Source organism: Cupressus sempervirens, chromosome 7, assembly GCF_028749045.1.
Source record: "Cupressus sempervirens isolate cs-2001-9-10 chromosome 7, ASM2874904v1, whole genome shotgun sequence".
NCBI classification, from domain to species: Eukaryota; Viridiplantae; Streptophyta; class Pinopsida; order Cupressales; family Cupressaceae; genus Cupressus; species Cupressus sempervirens.
In genome coordinates this window covers 854,892,371-854,914,148 of record NC_143124.1, presented here as the reverse complement: position 1 = coordinate 854,914,148, position 21,778 = coordinate 854,892,371, and the positions used below count along the sequence as shown (strand labels likewise).

At 39.9% G+C, this 21,778-nt stretch overlaps 1 protein-coding gene across 2 annotated transcripts in view; it reads right to left on the bottom strand.

Moving 5' to 3' along the window:
- Positions 1-21,778, bottom strand: part of LOC149550134 (putative GABA transporter 2) — a 92,525-nt gene that overhangs the window by 2,585 nt on the left and 68,162 nt on the right. The window lies entirely within an intron of this gene.

The window sequence follows — 21,778 nt, the reverse complement described above, 5'->3', positions numbered from 1 at the left end:
CATTGAAGTTATCATATTTCGTTAGCTGGAAATTCATACCAGCCATACCACCTTAAGCTCCCAAAAAGGTAATGCACTATTTGTAAAAGCTAATTCAGCAAGTAAAGGGAGGGGCGGTACATATGTATGAAAGCTCAATGCCTTCCTATAGACTAGAGTTGACTTCCCAAGCCACCTTAAGCAAATCTAAAGCGAGGAATCACATGTTAGGAAGTTGCCATACCTTTTAAGTCTGCTGTGCCACCTTAAAGGTCTGTCTTACATCATTGTGGGGAGCCATACTACTTCATGGAGGTTTGAACTTATGAAGACCACTGATTTGGACTATCAATCAGCTGTTGTTTAAGACTAGCAATTAAAATATTAGGAATATTTGAGGTACTGAAATATAGATTAATTTTATTTGAAATTTTTCAATACTGCAGTTGGCAACAGCAATGAATAAATTAATCTTAGCGAGTAGAATTTACATCGATAAGTAATTATTTGTAAACATCCAATATATGAGAAATGTAACTTTTGTTGACTATTTGCGATTTTGAAATAATATTGGCTGCAAACTGCTTGAGAAAATGTCTATTTGAAGTTCTGTGGCAATGGTATGATTTTTTGATGCATTAATGACTACAGCTTTTAATGTTTGCACTCACAAATGTTTCATATATAATTACCGGCAAAGTGTTTGACAAAAAACCTGAGCAATAGAACTAGTAAAAAATGAAATATTTTGGTTTTAAAATTTTGGCTATTGCATTCAATGATGCTAGTCCTATGAATGCTAGTGTTTGTTGCTTTAATCCACTCTTGCTTTTTGTTGATCCCGTGAAGAAGCCAAACAAAACCCATTTAAACTATGGATTGTGAATGATTTTATCAAAATTATTTCTTCATTGATTTTTTATAGCCTAAATAATTTAATAAAGAACCACTAGGAGATTAGGGTCTTCTTTGGTGAAGATAAAATAGATGAGGAAGAGAATGGAATCTCTGAAGCCCCCACTCCCACTAGTTTTAGACTACAATGTCCAGTTCGCTGGAAATGCCTCCTGGACCAGCATAATTCCGAACCAGTACCAGGTCCCAGCACAGTTCAACTTTTGGTCTAGGTAGGGCACAAAATTTGGACACCCAGTTTCAACCAGCAGGGCAGCCAATCGAACCCAGACGGACGAGGCAGCTTCAGCTTGAACTGACAGCAAATTGAGTTGACCTAGAACCCACAGAATTGTTTTAAGTGTGTTTTTTGCAAAATTTATAAAATTGTGACATCCACAACCCTAAAACATGGATATGAAAGGATTATGTTGACTTCTCATTCTGATTTGTGGTATGCAAATAGGTTATTTTGTCTTGAGCAAGAGCAAATGCCAAATAGGCGGTTGAGCAAGAATTTGGTTGTGCAAGAAGGAGTTGGAAGATTGATTTGTGAACCCTCTTCAAGTGTTTGTGCCTCATTCCTACACTTTTGCACACTTATAATGACTGGAAGAGATAAGTTCTTTTTCCATTTTCTTTTTGTAGCCTTTTATTTTTTTCATTTTTCTTTCATTGTCAATAAGATCTAGCAATTGTTTGCCATAAATTTTCCTTCACTTGCTTTTAAGTTTTATACTGAACATGTATACAATTTCTTGCCATAGGAAAATAAACTACAATGGCATCTACCTCTTCCTCAGTAGGCAATACTGAGCAGAAATTAGAACCCCAATCCAATTCTCCTTTGTGGAAGTATGTTAGTATTGTAAGACCCCTTCCAGGAGGTGGTGCATTCCATTGGAAATATCGAGATTGTGATGCATACAGGTATAATCCATGTTTTCAACTGGTAGGCCATTTGTGTGGATACCCTAGAAGAGGAGTCAAGAAATGCCTTAGGAAGAAAAATGTACCTGTACCAAATGCAACAATATTAAAATATATTCAAGAGCATGAGGCAGCAATAGAGAGAAGAATGTAGACAAAATACAACCACTAGCACTGACAATAAAAGTAAAAAAGAGAAAAGGGAATGCAACCCCCCCACAAATGTTGTGATAGAAGACCACCCCTTTATACTGCCTCAGCTACCCTTGAGTATGAAAGTGAAGCACCCCTTACACACAAAAGAAAGGGACCAGTAGAAATTTGCATTTCAAGATTAGAGTTGGGAAATTCTCGACATTGAAGTCGCAAGGTGCTTGTATGCAAATGGACTTCCTTCTAGTGTCTGTTCGCTCTCCATATTGGAAGATGATGCTCGAAGTGCCAATGAAGCTCAAGGAGGCATAAGGACCCTAGTTATGGGAGAGTCTAAACCACTTTGTTGGATCAATAGGTCAAGGCGCTTAATGATGAATTGAAGCCCATAAGGGATTCATTGATTGAGACAAGGATATCAATTGTTTCGAATGGGTGGAAAGATGCTAGAAATCGTCCCTTGATCAATGTCATGGTGGTGTCCCCTTAAGGAACAATGTTTTTGAAATACGAGGATTGTGAGGGGCAAGTTAAAGATGGGCTATTTATTGCTAATATTCTCATCCTTGCCATTGAACAAGTGGACACTAAAAATATTGTCAAAGTCATAAAAAAATGCAAAGAATTGTAGAGTTGTTCATTTGTTGGTTGAAGAGTGATATCAACATATCTTTTGGACACCTTGTACAGTTCATTCACTCAATCTTATGCTACAAAAGATTAGGAACAAAATTGAGTGGATCAATGAGGTGTATGCAGAGGCTTTGACCTCAATATTCAAAATGTTCTCATGTTTGGAGCCACTGAGGGTAAGTGAACTTGAGCTCAAGTTAGTAATTTTAAAAAAAAATTATTATCTTACAATTTCCGATTTTCATATTTTGATTGTGTAATGTGTATTCTTTTTTAAAGTATGTAACTAATAGTTGTATTTTTTTTGCTCTAATTTATGTTACAAGTTGTTGAAACTCATTTTGCATCAATTTTAATTTTCTTGAGATGACTTGTGCAAGTGAAAGAGGCACCTTCCAATATGGTAATCAACAATAAATTGGGCTATATGGAAACAAAGCAATAGTGACAAGGAAGACAAAGTAAAACAAAGGATATTGGATGACTTATGGTGGGAACATGTGGAATATCTCATTAAGTTCACCGAGACCATTATGAGCATGCTTAGGTACATTGACATTATAGTGCTTGTCTTAGAGAGATCTATGATAGCATAGACTCAATACTTGAGAAGATCAAGCAAATTGTAAGTGGAAAAGAGCAAGATCCCCAAGAGACCCTCTTCAAACAATTGCAAACAATTATTGTTGGACTATGGAACAAAATGACCACTCCTCTACATTTTCTTGCCTATGCATTGGCACCCAACTACTATAGAGTCCAATATATTGATCTACAAGGCAGGCTACCACCCTATAGAGATTTAGAAGTGTTTGATGGATGCAAGGCAGCATTTGAAAGAACCTTTCCTGGTCATATGCGAGATTTGATTACGGATGAGTTCGTAGAGTTTGTAAATGCAAGAGATCTAAGTAATGATGCTCTTTGTCACCGGCTTCAAAAGGATGCTCATAGTTGGTGGTACCTCCATAGCCAAAGACTCCAACCGTTGCAGCCCCTTGCAACCAAAATTATATCATACATTTTATTTTGAAAAATTAACTTTATCTTCATGACTAGCAAGTAATTTTTATTCTATAAGATTAATAATTATATTTTAATTGTTTACTTTGTCTTGTCTTCATAGGTTGCTAATTCATCTGCACCAGAAAGAAATTGGAGCACATATTCTTTCATCCACTTAGTGAAGCACAATAGGTTGCAATAAAAAAGGGCGAAGAACTTGGTATTTATGTATTATAACTTGTGTCTTGCCTCACACAAGAGTTATTTACCGTATGGGGTAAACGGTTTATTACTGCATACAGACAATAGACAAGAACATGTAATGCAGCAGTACTCCTTTTATTATTCGCATATATGCCTAAGAGACTACATAATGCTTTTGATGATGTTTACAATGATCCCGGAGGGTGTATATATACTTCCCCAATAACCTTCCCGAAGGGCCATCGGCTACATAACAAGAACCTTCCCGAAGGCCCCATCGACTACACAGTATTTACTGACGACATCATCCCCCCCAAAAAGAAAAGTCGTCTCTGGACGACAACACAACAAAACCCAAAATAATTAATTATATTTATTCATAGATAAAAAAACAACATAAACATTATGAACTAGAAGGCTATGTCTCTGACTGTGTAGATCGGTTGCGTTGTAGTTGATACACCATTCCGTCCGGACCTTTAAATCAGCTCTGATCTGTGAGTTCTCCTCCACTACCTCCTTCAACATCAATGTGACCTCATCGCATTCTGCTTCTTTCTGATCATGTGCTTTCCTTGTTGTTTCCTTCTCCTATAGCACTGATGCAAGTTGTTGATCGGCCTCCTGCTTCCCTCATCTAATTTCCTCGAGTTGTGCTAACAGTGTTGTCCGCTCTGTTTCCCATGCCAACTAGTGGGTGGCAAGTCAGTCGGCCATCTCCTCCCGAGCCTTCTTTACAGCCTCCCGAGCTTCTTGCCCAGCCTCTGCCTGTCGTCTCTCTGTGAGCACCAATTCTGCCAGGAACTTGCTTTTCTCGGCAATGTCACTGAGGCATGAATGGATATCCTTATCCTTTTCCTCCACTACAGGTGTAGGATGTTGCGCCTATAACCACCTTTCTACTTTTTCCAGTGCCTCTACACTCTGATCTCTTGCTTCTGGTGATGTGGGGACCTCGACCACCTCGCTATTTGACCAAATTGCTTCTAATTGAAGATCCTCTCGCATAGGAGACTAAATGGAGGGACCTCAAGTAGTTGTTGCCTCAGGTACTCACTCGCCCGACTCGCTGAGCTAATCTGTTCCATTGCTGGCATCTAGGGTTCTACTTCTGGCATGCTCAAATTAGCGTCTTGATCCGCCGCCTCAACCACTAGGGTGTCAACTATCATGACTATTGCATCCGTCCCAATCACCTCTAAACGGACCTGCTTCTGTGTGCCTCCCCAACTGACTCCTCCCTCCGTGGCTGTCGACTCTACTACAGGAGATGGCTGTGGCAAACTTAGTGCTACCGACTGAAGTGATCCCTGCTCTAGAGGTACAGGGGTCGATTCCTGAACTGCAGGCTAAGGTTGTCTTCTCGTAGGTTGCGTAGCCATAGGTGTGTCTACTAGTGATGTTGTCCTCTGGCTTACTGAAGGTTGGGTAACCGCTAAATGTGAAATCGATCCTACTATTGCTGCTGCTGTCCGTGATCTAGGATTTAGAGTGATTGGGGTCATCACCATTGGATGCCGAAACTATCTGAAACCTGGGATGTGAACATCTACCATAGTGTGCATGTGCGGAGCTGAAAATGATGTCGTAGCTACCATTGGTGCAGCCATCAACTGCCATGAAAATCGAAGTGGGGTTGCTAAAATCACCCCAACTTCCTCATCATCGTCCTCCTCAGCCTGCTCCACCTCCTCCATATCCTTTGAGTCGTCCTCACAAGATGTATCCTGGCGGCCACTATCCGTGTTACCCGATTCCTGCATCTCCTGTCATACCCTCTTCTAGCCAACGCCTTTCTGCACTCTAGGTGACTCTAAATGCCTCCACTTCATTATCGAAGGCTCACCAAGTATTGTCGGACTCGACAGTATTTCCAACTTTTCTTGGGGTATCGTCCTTGCAGTTGCCTCCAGGAAGTGTCTGTTGGCATAGTGCAGCATGTAAAATGTTTTATGCTGCAATGTCATGAACTCATCCATGCGTGTGGCCAATAGAGAAGCCCAATCATAAACCCTCCCATTCATGAGTCTGTTCATCATATTGACCAGCGGAAAGGACATATCTGACACCCTACTGGACCTTGTAAGTCTACTCTTTATCACGTCCATGAGACACCTCCAATGGCCTTCTCTAATGTCAGATTTTCGCAACCCTCTTCTCCTGGAGGTCTGGGTAAGGGCATCTTTCTGTTGCTGTACCTGATCCTAGCACACTAATTCCACCAGCTTCAATTTCCTCTCCTTGTCCATCTTTTGTGGCTTAATGTCAATTTTCTTGCCTCCTTGTGCCGTTCTTGGTATGCCAAATATTCTGGTAAAGTCAGTTGGCCGAAATGATATCACAATGTCATATCCCAAGTACATAACTGTACTTTTACAAGAGTGCTTGTCATATGCCTCAATCATAATATGCAAGACACCTTCGAAATCTCGGATACAAAAAATTGGCATCCAGATTGCCCACTCTACTTGCGCCTTCCCTATGCTTGCTTTGACGAGGTGGTCCTTCGGATTCTCATTCCACCATTTCCTGCATTCCAACCCATTCAGTCCTTCAAATGCTACGTTTTGTGGTGTCAGCTATACATCCGGCTGGTTCTGTACTTTGGCCCTTTGCTTGCCCTTGTCCTTTTCGCGTGGCCGTGCTTCGGGAGGCCCTACCTGTGTATTTTGACTCATAGCTGAATCGTGATCAAGTTTCTTCCTCCAAGACCTTTTTCCGGCTGACTGCATGAATTACCGTTAGGTCAATTACTTTTGCCTTATCTCTTGAAAAATTCCTTTCTTTTCGTATGGACCTGTACAGTCTTCCTCTTATGCCTTGAGAATGGTTGGTTCTCCTGTGTTCTGGTACAGCCCTACTCCCTCCCTTAAATTGTATGCTTTATTTATCAACTTCACTGTGCGGATGTACTCACTGGATGTGGCTAAGTACTCCTTCATAGGCCGTACAGCCGTATGGATGCCTTTCTTCTCTGTTGCATGCACGATATAGACACTATATAGATGTGTAGCAATTCAATGCACCCCTCCAGAAACAATTCGCAGGCCACTGGAATTTTCTTGCAGGCCTCCAAATTCTGTACATAGCCTGCCTAGGCTTAGTCGCAGTCACTAGAGATGATTACTGATAACGTGGCCTTGAATGCAGGTTTAATACGCCATGACCCAATGGATCTTGCATCTAGATGTGGCAATGAAATTATCCTTCCTTCAGTTGTGATATTTGACTTCTTCCTTGTGCCTATTGAATCAATTGCTCATACGGTGGACTGAATGATTGATGAACCCCTTCAATCAATTGGCCTCACATAAGTTCACAACTCCTCTAGTACCCTGAGACTTATTTATCCTGCGTACGGTGGAAATGATTTGGATGATGTAACTAATGCATTTTATATTGCCGTACTTGGAGGGCTTCCCAACGTACGGATATCCTATTCTCCACAAACGTTGCTATAGACTAATGGTTACTTCTCTTAAAGAATGTTGTACAGTACCTTCAACAAGACTTTATATCTCCGTACGATGCCTCCAGACAACTAAATGCTGCCGTACGGTGATTACTGGAGGACTTTATATTTCCTTATGTGTCCGTACAATGTCTGCCTAGAGGTGTTCATGTGTCGTACAATGTCTCTCTGGATGACTTTATATCCGTACGGTGCTAAAGCTTACAATGCCTTCATTCTTCATTTGTTGCAAAGGACCGTACAACAGATGTTTGTGCCTCCCTTTACGCTTTTCGAATCACCCTTCACACCGTACGGTGTTACACAAATTCATACGGTGAAGGCATATGTAATGGCCACCATACGGTATAGTTGTCGTACAGTGCTTTTCCTTCTTTTTTTTTAATTTTTTCATTTTTTAAATTTTTTTATTTTTTTATTTATTTCTTGGAACACACATCTAATTCTCCCTCCGAGTTTCGTCCTTCTCCGACGACGAGGGAATCATTCTGGCATGGTACATCTTCAGCTTTGAGCCATTCACTACTTCTGGTATTTCTTGTCTATCTAATGTCCACAACTTTATTGCTCTATTATCACCTACTTCCCCGATTTGATATAGCCCAACCCATTTAACTTTAACTTTGCTTGGTTTGATCTTGTTCCAACCGTCATACTTCAACACCCATTGTCCCGGCTGGAACTTGTTCAGTTTCAGGTTTTTATCATACCATGCTTTGTGCCTGTTTTGTGTCACCTCCGTGGCCCATTGTGCCAATAGTCGCTTTTCCTCGAGCTTGTTCTGATTATGCAACCTTTCTCTCAGGCTTTCCATGTCACCCAACTTATTTTCCAGTGCAATCCTTAGGCTCAGTATCATGAATTCTGTTGGTACCACTGCCTCCTGTCCAAACATCAACTAGAACGGTGTGTGTCCTGTTGTTACCTTGTACGCCATGCGGTATGCCCAAAGGGCCGAGGGCAGTTTTTCCTCCCAGTGTTCACCTTCAACCGCACATGACTTGTAGATGATTGCTACCAGGATCTTGTTCATAGCTTTAGCCTATCCATTTGCTCTCAGATAGTACGAGCTCGACAATGAATGATAGATCTTAAATTCAGTGGTGAGCAATCAGATAACATGGTTAACTTGTCAACTATACTGGAATCCCGTACCTAGTAATTATTTGCTCATTAAATAAATCTCACTGTGCTTACTACCGAGTTATCTAGTAGTGCGCGTGCCTCCACCCACTTGGTTAGATACTTTGTTGCTACGATAATGTATCGACACCTTCTAGTTTTGCTCACTTCTAGAGGTCCAATGAAGTCCAACCCCCATCTTTCAAAAAGTTCCTGCACGTGTGAGGGGTTAAGTGGCATGAAGTCCTGATTTAGTAGTTTCCCGACCCTTTGGCAAGTGTCACACCTGACGACCCATTCGCGCGCATCATTGTACACTGTTGGCCACCACAGTCCTACCAGGAGTATCTTCTGTGCATTTGTGTCTGGTCCCATGTGTCCTATCAGTCCTTCATGCACTTCCTTTAGTACCCTTGGAATTTCTTCCTCTAGGACGCATCGCTGTAGGATCTGGTCAGGTCCCATTTTGTATAACCCATTGATTAATCGAAACATTAGACTCCTCAACACCAATTTCCTTCTCTCATTTAGTGGCATGTCACTCGAAAATTGTCCCATCAAAAGGTACTCTCCAATGCTCGTATACCATTTTGGCAGTACTGCAATCTGAAATAATTGCAAATCAGGGAAATCGTCGTTCACTCTGTCCGCCGGTTCTCCTATTTTGAGCTGCGACAGATGGTCTGTGCTGAAATGTTTTTTCTCAGGCCATAAAATGATCTTGAAAGTAAACTCCTGCAACAAAAGTAACCATCGGTTGATTCTTCCTTGGACGATAGGTTTATTGACCAGATACAACAGAGCCTAATGGTCGACATAGAACATGAACGGTGTTGCCAGCAAGTAGTGTCAGAACTTTTATACTGCGTAAACCATGCCCAATGCTTCCCGTTTCGTTGTACTGTAATTTTTCTCTGCCTTAGATAGTAGTCGACTAGCAAAGTACACTGGGTGATCGAGTCCGTGGTTACCTGTCTGTGACAAGGTTGCGCCTATTGCATAGTTGGATGCATCAACGTGAATATGAAATTCTTTGTTCCAATTCGGATATGCCAAGATAGGTCCTGTGGCCAAGCGTACCTTCAAACCTTCAAATGATTCATCATGTTCTTTCTCCCATTTGAATGGTTCTCCCTTGCATGTTAATTTGTCCAACGGGTATGATACTTTGGCAAAGTTTTTAATGAACCTTCTGTAATAGCCTGTGTCCAAGGAAAGACTTCACCTCCATGACATTCGTGGATGGTTGCATTTCCAATATCACCTTGACTTTGTCTAGATCTGTTTTCAATCCTTCCTTGCAAACTATATGTCCCAATAATTTTCCCTATGGAACCATGAACCGGCATTTTTTTGGATTTAAAGCTAGTCGTGCCCTCCGACATCTCTCCATGCATTCGCCCAACGCCGTCAAATGTTTGTCCTCAGTGCTGAACACAGACCAATCATCCAAGAACGCCTTGAAGTTACCAACATACATCTTGTTGAATATGTGCAGTATGATCCGCTGAAACGTAGCCGGCGCATTGCACAAACCAAACGGCATTCGGTTGTACGCATACATCCCTCCTACCACAAATGTTGTTTTAAGCTTATCTTCTTCTGCTATGCAAATTTGATTTTATCCTGAGAACCCGTCCATAACTGAGTATATTTCATGTCTGGCTACCTCCTCAAATATGTTGTCTGTGAATGGTATCGGGAAGAGATCCTTAATTGTTACCGCATTGAGGCATCTGAAATAGACACATATCCGGATCTGGGTGGTATCCTTCTTCAGTGAGATTACTATGGGCGACACCCATTCACTTGTCTGAACCTTGAAAATAATACTGGCCTCCAACATCCTGTTGATTTCATCTGTAACCCGTGCTGCGTAGTTCTTGTTCATCCTATAAGGTCGCTTCCATACAGGGACTGCACCTTTGACCAACGGAATGCGGTGCACACACAACTCCAGCAGTACTCCTTTCAGATCCTTGTATGTCCAAGCGAATACATCTTTGTATTCCAAAAATATATTAAATGCCGCTGCTTTTAGTACTGGATTCTAGTTATCACCTACTAGTATGTTTTTTGGTTCGGCCTCATTCCCCAAATTCATGGTTTGTACTGTAGCTTCATCATATTTTATTGGCTTCCCGCCACCAAATACATGTGCAGGTGTTTCATCCAGTGGTGCCTCTCCTTTTATTTCCGTGAACTCTTTTGGAAATCCATCCCTGCGATGCCCTTCCTCTATCAAGAGTATGTTACAACTTCGAAATAGCTCGTAATCCTCCATTTGCCAATGAAATAATCCGTTCACCGAATCCAAATCATTGTCCGTTGATCCGCCTTCCAATCATAGGACTCCTTCCGGATCTGGTTTTATTCGCTGCTTTCCTTCATCCTCGTCTTCCGAATCAGATGAGATCGCTTCCTTGCCCACCATTTGCGTGTGCAAATCAATAATGAATTTTCTCCCTTTGCTTTCCAGTGATAATGTATTTTTCTTCCAGTCATGCTTGACCTTCGCTTACACGAACCATCCACGGCCCATAATAGTGTCGTATCCTCTCCTCTTCAGTGGGATGACAAAGTCGAGCAGGAACGACTGTGTTCCAATCGTCACTGGTTGTGCCATTAGGATGCCAAGAGGTTTAATGCTATGTTGGTCCGCTACTAGCAACTGGAATGTAGGTGGCCACAACGTCGGTTGTCGCAACCTCTTCCAAGTGTCCTTTGGTAACACATTCACACTGGATCCTCCGTTCACAATTGTGTTTGTCAAAATAGTTCCCAGAATTCCCATCTCGACAACCATCGTATGTTGTCAGGATGTTAGGGCTGGCAGCATCGAGTCCTTTGCATGTGCTCCACTTTCCTTCTCCCTTCCTTGTTCTCCTAATAAATTAGTAGCTGGAGTGATGTTTGTGAGTGCCGATCGAAGTTAAGGCATTGTGAGTAGCAGATCATTTATCTTGACTGGTACTTCAGTTTGTAATATTTGTCGTACAATGTTCTGTTCCACGCAGTTTCTTGCTGAGGTACCAGTAGTGTCCTTTAAGTGTGTTTTGTCCGCCTACGTTGCCTTCTCAATTTCCACTCGTGCTTTCTCTCTCTTCTTTTCCTCTATCATGTTGGGGTACAATTTTGCTTGCCTCTATGTGATTGCCAGAACCTCCTCTTCATCCATCCCGATGGTGATCAGATTCACTCCTAATTTTGGGCTCTTGGCATCTTCATGATCTCCAGGACCGCACCATCTGCATAACAACTTTGGTGAGTTTGCTATTGTACAGTCTCAGACAAAGTGGCCCCACAAATTGCATGCTTGGCATTGTACCATCGAGCGACTATTCGTATCGTACTGAATTCGGCTACAGCTTCCATTATTATTGTTGGCATTGTTGTTGTTTTGCCCTCATCTATTATTTCTATACCCACCTGACGTAGCACCCTCATTACTAGTGTTCCCGCTCCCTCTTGACGCGGAAGCCTCCTAGGTCAGGAGCATTTGTTGAGGTCCTCTTGTTTTCATATTGAAGGGGCATTCTTTTGTGGAATGTCCCATGATCTAGCAGATCTCGTAGAACTAGTTCTTTGGGCAGGATCCCTTCGTGTGACCTTCTATCTTACATTTTGTGCACCATAGGTCATTCCCCTTCGTCTCTTTTTGCATGTTCTTAAATTCTTTCATCATTCAGATCATATCCTTCTAGGGGGCTCGGACCTTCTTGCTGCCCTTTTCGTCATCGCTGCTCTCTTCTTCCGAAGACACATTGTCATTTGACTCGGATGAGCTACTCTTCTTCTTTTTTGTTTTTTGCTCACTTTCCAAGTTCATCGCCCGATTGTATGCTTCAGTGTATGACGATGGCAGCACAATCCTCATCTTCTTTTGTAACTTCGGGTGTAGTCCTTCAATGAACCATCTCTTTTGCAGCCCATCTGCCGGCTTACTTTCCATCTTGTTTATTAAGTCTTCTAATTTTCTAGCATATACTCGAACTGTTTCATTTTTGCCTTGCTTCGTGTTGTATATCTCTGCTACGATCTCATTGTCGTCATGCAACAGTCGAAATTCGGTGGTAAACTCCTTAACGTTGTCCCAATTGGTTAATTTTTGGGGATCCATATCGGCAAACCAATCAATTGCTACCCCCTTTAGGGTTGCCAGAAATTGTTGGACCCATTCATTTGTATCTGTTATGCCATTCACCCTCCAAATTGTTTTGCATGTTTTACAGTGTCGGACTGGATCGGCTGTTCCATCACCATCAAACTTTGGCAACTTCTCCTTTTGTCTTGCCATTATTACTTGCTTTTGTGGATGGGCGTTGTTCGGGGTTGCGACACCAATGTTCTGCACTCCGACACCGATGCTTTGTACTCCGACACCAACGCTTTGTATTCCGGCACCAACACTTTGTATTCCAACACCAACGCTTTGTATTCTGACACTGAAGTTGTTTCCAACAGCTGTGTTTTTTTGGTGAAGAAGGGTCTTCGTTAAGCAAAATTGTTCGTTCTAGAAGTATATTGCAGATGAAGAGTTCACTCCACGCTCGTGCTCCCTCGGTACTCCGAGTCATGCGAGTTAATTTCCTTTTGTCTAGATTCTCTCCCCTCAGCGAATATAGGTTCAAAAATTCCTCTCTTGCTTCTTCCACCAATTCCACCCGCTGTCGAGTCTCTTCCAACAATTTCTCAGTGCTTCGGTGTCCGTCGGCAATTTGCTGAAACCTCTGTCTGCGTTCAGCTTGTTGTGCCAAAATTAAATTTTCTTGTGCGGTGTGTATTCCATCTTTTCCCTTTAGCTTATTTCTATCCTTGTTAAGCTGATTTGGCATTAGTTTGCATTCCCCTACCTTCGTTCCAAGTCCATCAGGCAATGGCGCCAAATGTTTACCGTATGGGGTAAACAGTTTATTAATGCATACAGACAATAGACAAGAACATGTAATGCAACAGTACTCCTTTTATTATTCGCATATATGCTGAAGAGATTACATAATGCTTCTGATGATGTTTACAATGATCCTAGAGGGTGTATATATACTTCCCTAAGAACCTTACCGAAGGGCCGTTGGCTACATAACAAGAACCTTCCCGAAGGCCCGTTGGCTACACAGTATTTACCGATGACAAGAGTATAGAAAACAATGAAGGGTAAATGAAGAGGTAGAATATAATATAGAGCTTGCGGACTTGGATGCTTCCACTTCTCAGCTTGCACTTGATGAATTTGAAGATTTCGATGCCAATACTATTATTGTTGCAGCTCATCCCATTGGTCTTAGCTCTATTGCTGAGTCAACTAGTGCCAATGAAGATGAAGAAGTAGAAGAAGACTATTAATAAATTTTAATCCACTAGTTGAACTTGAAACAATGATGCTTGAACTTGAAATTATAATTTAATTTTAATGTTTTTAATCTTTGATGTTGAACTTGAAGTATATGATGGTATGATCACAGGTCATGATGCTATGATTGGTCAACCCAAAGGGCGTGACCAAGAACTCAGTGTTCATTATTGCAATGGAAGGTTGTCTTTTGTGGATCTGATGGTAGCCAGAGCGAAGGTCTATTTTGGAAACATAGACTGCTCTATGTAATTCATCTGACAACTCATTGATCTTGGGGATGGGGTACCTATTTTTTATAGTCTTATTGTTTAACGCATAGTAGTCCATGTCCATCCAGAGGGATCCATCATTCTTTTTCACTAGCACCACCGATGACAAAAAGGGGATACAGTTGGGCCTAATCCATCATTTGTCGAGTTCCTGGATCATCTTCTCTATCTCATCCTTGAACTTAGGATGGTGACAGGGTGTGGTGATGACAGGCTAGGCTCCTTCCTCCAACTCGATGGTGTGCTCAAAGCCATTGTAAGTGTGGTGTTAGTAAAGGCCATGTTATGCTTATCCAACACCACCTAAAGCTCCTCATCTTGGTAGAAGTTTTCTTGCCCGTCTATAGGTTTAGTTGAGAACAGGTGTGTACCATCCAGACTACATCATCATGTTTGAAGATTGCCTCCATCCATTGTGCTGAGATTTCTTTCTGGCCTCCATTTGACATCCCCCTCAATACTACCTTTTTGCCATCTACTTTGAAGGAGAACCTCATCATCTTGAAACTCTATGTTTACTCGTCAAGAGTCTCCATCTACTGGGTGCCCAATATGACATCTATGTCATCCAAATCTATAACAAAAAAGTCATTGGTCATCGTCTAGTTTAACATGGTAAATGCTCAGTTGTGGAAACGAGATGGGTACATGACAAGAGATTTCCTCCAGCCACCTTGACTTGGAACCCTTCATGTGCTTCCATATACAAACCCCTTTGATTTATGAGTGATGAAGTTGAATGTGGCCCCACTATCGAGCATGACCATGATAGACTTCCCCTGGAATGTACCTCCTACCCAAAATATAGTGCAACTCAGAGTACCAAAAAATGTTGAGATGGCACCTCCTCATTGTACTAGCATGACAATCCTCTTTGTACAGTTTATATTAACCTCCTTGGAAGCTTGTTAACCATCTCCTTCAAGCTCAATTTGCTCAAGCTCCTCATTGTCAGACATCAACTTAATGTGATGGATTTTTCCTTTGCCTAAACATCACTGGTTCTAATGGCTCACTACAGGGAAAATAGAGTTTCCCCCTCCTAAACTCCGATATGGTGGCCTCATATAATGATGGCTTCTTTGGATGGGGTTTGTTGTCTTTCTCCTTTAGAGGGAGGGTGGCTAGCTTGCGATGTGAATAACTCTTGGAGTAAGAAGAAGAGGATGCCACCATGTCACATACCTTCTTAATTGCTTTGGTGAGTGTTATGGGGTTGAATCCTTCACCCAACCTTTCAGAGTTCAATCAACCCATCCATGAACACCACAATTGATTGCCTCTCCAAGATATTTGTCACCAGCACAGACAACCTCTAGAATTGTTTAATATAATTACTGATTGATCCGTATTGCTTTAGATGCCCCAAATCCTTAAAATTGAGCTCTAGATCTTTCCTGTCGAAGTGGTCTATCAACCTCTCCATGAATTCGACACATGATGTTATTTGATCATGGCCAAGGGTAACCATTCCATGATGCCACCATTCGCGAGCAACCCCTTCCAAGTGAAGTGCTGCAAATTTGAATGCCTCATCCTCTAGTATAAGGTTAAGTTGAAACATGTGTCCGCCTTCTGTACCCATGCCCGTGCAGAGATTGTTTTGGATCCATCAAAGGATGATAGATTTACCTTGCCTATCTTCTATTTGAGATCATCATTTTAGTGGCCACGATTGCTGCCACCCAAGTATCTCATTTGCAAATCAACATAATTCTTGAAGGAAATGTCTCCTTTGAGATCTTGGTTCCTCTAATCTTGCCTTAAGTGCTCTTGCATTTCCTGGAAAGTGGGTTATTGCTATCTATGAGGTGCTTTGGTTCTCGGCGGAAATATCAACATTGATGGTTGAGAGTGGTGAATGTTGAGGGTTTTCTCTCCCTGCGACAATATTATTGTCATGCCCATTTTGTTCTCCGTTCGTCTTTCCTTTCGCCAACCTCTACAACATCTCCTCCATGAGTAGTAGTTGTTCTTCCCCTCTGACCATGGTGTTGTTGAGTTGCGCTTGGCTTCTAGTGAGCGCCCTTAATAGTACCATGACTTCACCTACACGATCTTGTGGTTCCTCCATTCTGTCAATTGAATGGTACCTCTTGGTGTATACCCGCATCCACTACCCAACAGGATGGCAAAATTACTAGCTTTGATACCATTGTAATGTTCCACGTACGACAAAGTATACACATAAAAACTATGCCTTTGAATTGATTCCCATGGCTCTATAAACTTGCATGTAGTTCAATAATTACTGTATGGTTACTAATGGCATATGACATTCACTTTCAAATCGGATAGTCTTCTTAGGACACCTATACGGACTTGTATGGTGTCTTTTGCCAAGTAGCAACCCTCTATCCAGAAAATGCCCGAATGTGGGCCCCTCCTCTTTGCGTTATGGTGGAATTTGTTCGTTGATGTCATTCGGTGATGTCGAGGCTACATAGCAACTTGGACACTATACGATGATCAAGAGCCAACCGTACGAAGGTCGCACACTATACTCTGTTGTACGACATTAATGGAACTCACCCTATGCTGTAATACTTGCACAGTAGAATCATACCAATTAGGAATGGTGCAATGATATGGACGATCACAAAAAGATAATATGCAAGATAAATCGCCAAGAATGGGAAGATCAATATTCTCTAAATATGAAGAAACAAATGAAGATCCATACATGGAAGAGATATTTGGATTAATAAGGATAGCACTTCAAATTACAACAATCTTGGACTAAGACCTAAGTAGATAGGTTGAGGAGTTACACCCATCAAAATATTGAATGCCAATTAGGGAGGGTCTTTCACCTTCGAAATGGAAGACAACTAAACTCCAACTGGAGTCTGTACATACAAGGCAAATGCCAAATTCGCATACCTAAAGGAAAACTAACCTAACCTTATATATGGCTTCAGAGAAACTTCTTGAAGGATTACAAAAAGTGCCAACATGGCCACAATGTTATTGACAATAAAAATAAACAAGGACCCAATAAATAATAATTTTAACTTCAGAGCCAAACACACAAAATTATTAAATTAAATTATTTGATAATAATATAATATCAAGGACATTAAAGTGGTATACATGGAGATCCTTGAAGGAAAACTTGTTAATGTAATTGTTGATTGTGGATCTGGTGTGAATGTGCTTCTAGCAAACACTTGGAGAAGTCTGTGTAAAATGACCACAATGGATTTTCTAGTTCATATTTGGATGAACTTGATGGACCACTCTACCATTCATATTGCTTTCCTAACTATTGACATGTCAATGCCTTATTCCCTATGTTATATAATGTCTCGCCCCCTTTTTCCCCCTATTTTGAAATGTGAGTGCCTAATTGCTTGGTGTCTAAGGGCCTCTTCTTGTTGCAGAAAATTCACTAACTCCACAAAGAATGGCTTTTTGCTATTGTCATGTCCCTTTTTTCCATAATCTATGTTGTGGTCCAAAATACTTGTTTCCCATCACCAACATTCCCCCTTATCCAAATTTCTGTACAAGTTCTTCCCACTTATCCCTCATGCATATATTGGCTGAAGGAGTGATTCTCATCCAAGTGTCGCATAGGGATTTAATGGTGGTTGATAGAATGATGGTTTGACACTTGTAGTTGACAAGAGATGAGTTATTATAGAGGCAACCATAGTGGTGGTTACCCACAAGGTTAAGCTAGATTGAAGCACAAAACTATGAATGTTGATTAGAGTTCCCTTAGTCTATGAAAGCTACACAAGTAGTGTTTGTAATGTAGTTTTTGCTTCTCTGGATATAAGAAATGATGCACAATAGTTGTGCACATTGAATAAATCAAGTTGATCAAGTACCAATGAATGCAAACAACTATCTCTAATTTGTGGTTCTTAAATTTGTCAATATATCAAAGTATAATCCTATGCCAAAATATTGTTGTATATACATTAAAGTTGTTAGGAGAATATAAAAAAGTTTCAATCATATTTAGAAATTGTTAATGCTGTGCAAATATTAATATAATATAGGTTTTTAAGGTTGTTAATGTTCTCGATAAATATTGATATAGATTCAGGGTTTGTATGGTGCCAACGTATATATTAGTAAAATTGTCAGCTATTTACCATAAATATTTGGTAGTGACATTAACAGGTATATGACGGAAGCTGATTTATATCATGTGTAGAAGTTTTAATAAAATATTTGTAGTCCTATTAGCAAGGACATTAATAACTAGCCACATTGTGACATGTGACAAACATGGGAAACTTAAGAGTGTAGTGCTATCAAGACAATGAGTACAAACGAGTCATCTAACACAATTTCCCCTAATGCTTGTGGTGATGTCCTAATCTCCACCACACTTCTAAAGAAGTTCTCCAATATTTCACCATTTGCAAGATGTAATTAACACTATAAAGGAGAATATAATATTGGTTTTTAGATTCATATGCTCTCTTGAGATGATCCCAAGACCCTTCAATACTCGTGACGATTTATATGTGAGATTTGAACCTTATTGGAAACAACATATAAGATTGTCTATTTACGCTTGTAAGTGGCATTGTCATATTGTCTCTAGTCATGTCCAACTTGTATGGGTCTAATGATTGTTCCAAAAACCATATCCCTCAAACTTTCCAATTAAAGTTGAGTTTGGGCCTTTGGTTTTCCAAAGGAAATAATTATCACCTCTTGGAACACTAAGAGCCCAATAGCATTGGTTTAATGTATTGGAATCCATTTTATAGAATGTGGGGATACTTATCTCTCCAAAAAGAAAAATTTTGTGCTTATTTCTCACTGATAATTTATAGGCAGATGCTAAGAATACCATTCTAATAGCTATTTTAGGTAGTAATATAGTAATTTGGCACAACATTATCCATAAATGCAAATCAAAGGCACTGTTCACACAAAACGTGGCCATTGTTAGAGAGCATAATAAAGGAAAAGCTTGTAATGTTTTACTCCTTTTTTTAATACAAAATTTGCATTTACTCCCAAAATAATTACATACCATGCAATTCCTAGTTGAATCTCTCAAAGCTTATGATTAAAGATCAATCATTGTCATCATCGCAGTGATAATCATGGTTTACAATTCACTGAGAGGCCTTTTTTATCACAAGTGTTAGGTTCATGACTTGTACTTCAAAGAGATCCAGTGACAATTTATTACTGTCTAATACCCCTACAGTTCATCATAGGGGGCTAGAAGATGTTTTTGTTCAATGTCTAACTATTAATTTAAAATAGCAGACCCGTTTGTTAGATTTTAGCGAAGATTAACAGTATGAAAGAAGCATATCTAGATCAAGGATCACGGGCCAAATGCTTGATATGAGTTGGAGGCCATTTAATATCCTCATTGATTCCACAACTACATGTCCATGTAGCTTATTGTATTTAGGTCTTCACTACTGCATCAATCAATGGTCCCAATTCACTATAGTTGAAGACCATCGTATCAATAAATGATATAATCTTGAGTACGAAGATGTTGGCCAGTTTGACTCTTTACAGTGTTTATTTTAAACTGCAACCAATTAAGCTATGCTACATCACCTCCCAAAATGCTTCTTTGGGCATGCCTCCTAAACCAAGCATTTACCAAAAAACTTGGCATTGGTCAAACAACACAAATGATCTAGTTTCAAACAGCTAAATCAAAGTTATGCATAATCATGCTTCCTTATTTCGCCCCAACAAGTGATATTGTGACAAATGACTTAAAGGTGCCCCTTACTCAAGTCATATGTTGATAAAACCACACTTGTTCACATGTAATCTCCCCTTCATAAAAATACTATTGGTTTAACATTAAACATGAAGACCATAGTCCATGACCCCATAAGTATGGGAAAAAAATAATTTTTTTCTTTCCAACTATAACTGTTCCAAGAATTAATATGTTAAATTTCAACCAAGAAATGTAAATATTTTCATGCATAATCCAATCACGGCACTATTACACAATGAAATTAGGGTGTGATGGACAATTGACATTTTGGCTGGCATGAGATTTAAATATTTTGGCATGCAGTACATATTACAAAGTAATTGGAAAATATTTGTTTGATATTAATAGTGATCAAGAGATCAATTTATACAAGAGACTGAACGACGTTTCCTTAAGAAACAATGTAAAGAATAGAAACATTCTATTCTAAAAATAGAAGAAACATTCTAATATTTATAGGAGATTACAGTAGATAACCATTAGATACTAAACATAGATAATAGAAACAATCTATTATTGTAATACCCTCCCTTAATGGTTAATCTATCCAGAGCACGAAGTTGTTAGAAAGCATAAAAGGCAGAATCTGTTTGCTCAGCGTGCTTCGCATTGTTCCCTGTGGACTATGAACCATATTGCTTATAGTTCAGGACCAGCTTGAGTAGGTCGAGTTGCAGTACCCAGAACCACCTTATCTTTGTTGCGATATTCGAAGATGGTTAGCATTCAATGTTTCTACGCACCATAATTGCGACTGTTGAACTTCTGATTTCCCTTGAGCAAAATATTAGTCATAGATGCCATAGCATGTTTTTCAGTGAAAAAGCATGAAAATCTGTAAAGACACATACTTTGAGGCAAAAAAATATAAGACCCAAAAAAACGAAGAGGTATCTAGAAGAGAGCTTGAAAAACCTAGAAGGAATATGTTTTCAAATTTCAGATCTACTAGCTCAAAAATGAGGCACGAAAATCGAGGTACCCAGAAAAATCGAATGACAACCCAAATGAGCTCTCGAAAAACCCAACAAGAATATAAAAAAAAATTCATATTTGGTATTGAAAAATTAGGGTTTTGAACAAAAATAACCTTGGCTTCAAAAAAGCTTAGAAAAATCGCAGATTTGCAGAGAAAATTGTCGAATTTGGGTGCAAATAAACAGCAAAGGTTTTTATAAAACCTAGATGCCTCCAAATAGGCAAAAAACCGCCACCTTTTTTTTTAATGGAAAAAAAGGGCCACAAAATAGTCGCGCAATTTTTAGAGAAATTTGGACGCAAGTGGCATAAACATTTGCAAGTGAGTTGGAGAGAAATGACACCCAACAGACCTCCACATGAACAACAAAGAATAACCCTCAATTTTCAAAGGATTCAATCACGCTAGTTGCAAATAAAAGGGTGCCAATTTGCAGACCAAAAAAAATCGTGGGAGTTACAGACAAAATGGCACGATTATTTTGGCCGAAAACCCTAGTCGAACCAAAGGTTTTGGAAGCAAATATGCATGAAAATAATTTCAAAAAAAAGGCAGATAATTTCAACCAAGAAATTATAATTATTTTCGAAAAAAATTAGAGTATTGGCTCTAATACCATATTACGAAGTAATTGAAAAATATTTGCTTGATATTAATAGTGATCAAGAGATCAATTTATACAAGAGATTGAATGATGTTTCCTCAAGAAACAATGGCAAAGAATAGAAACATTTTAATATTTACAAGAGATTACAATAGATAACCATTAAATACTAAATAGAGATAATAGAAACTATCTATTATCGTAATAGTACAATCAAGGCATCATTACATACTGAAGTTAAGATGTAGTAAACAGTAAAGCATCGGACACAAATTAGATCACACAGGCATGTCCAAGATGCTTCTTAGTACTTTAGATCTTGATCAAGATTGGCTTATGCAATATTTACCCACCTTGATGAGGGTTGAATAGACCTGACCACTTCTATATTGTAACATGAAATATGAGACTACAGTACAATGAAATGACAGACACTCGGAAAATACCCATAATCAC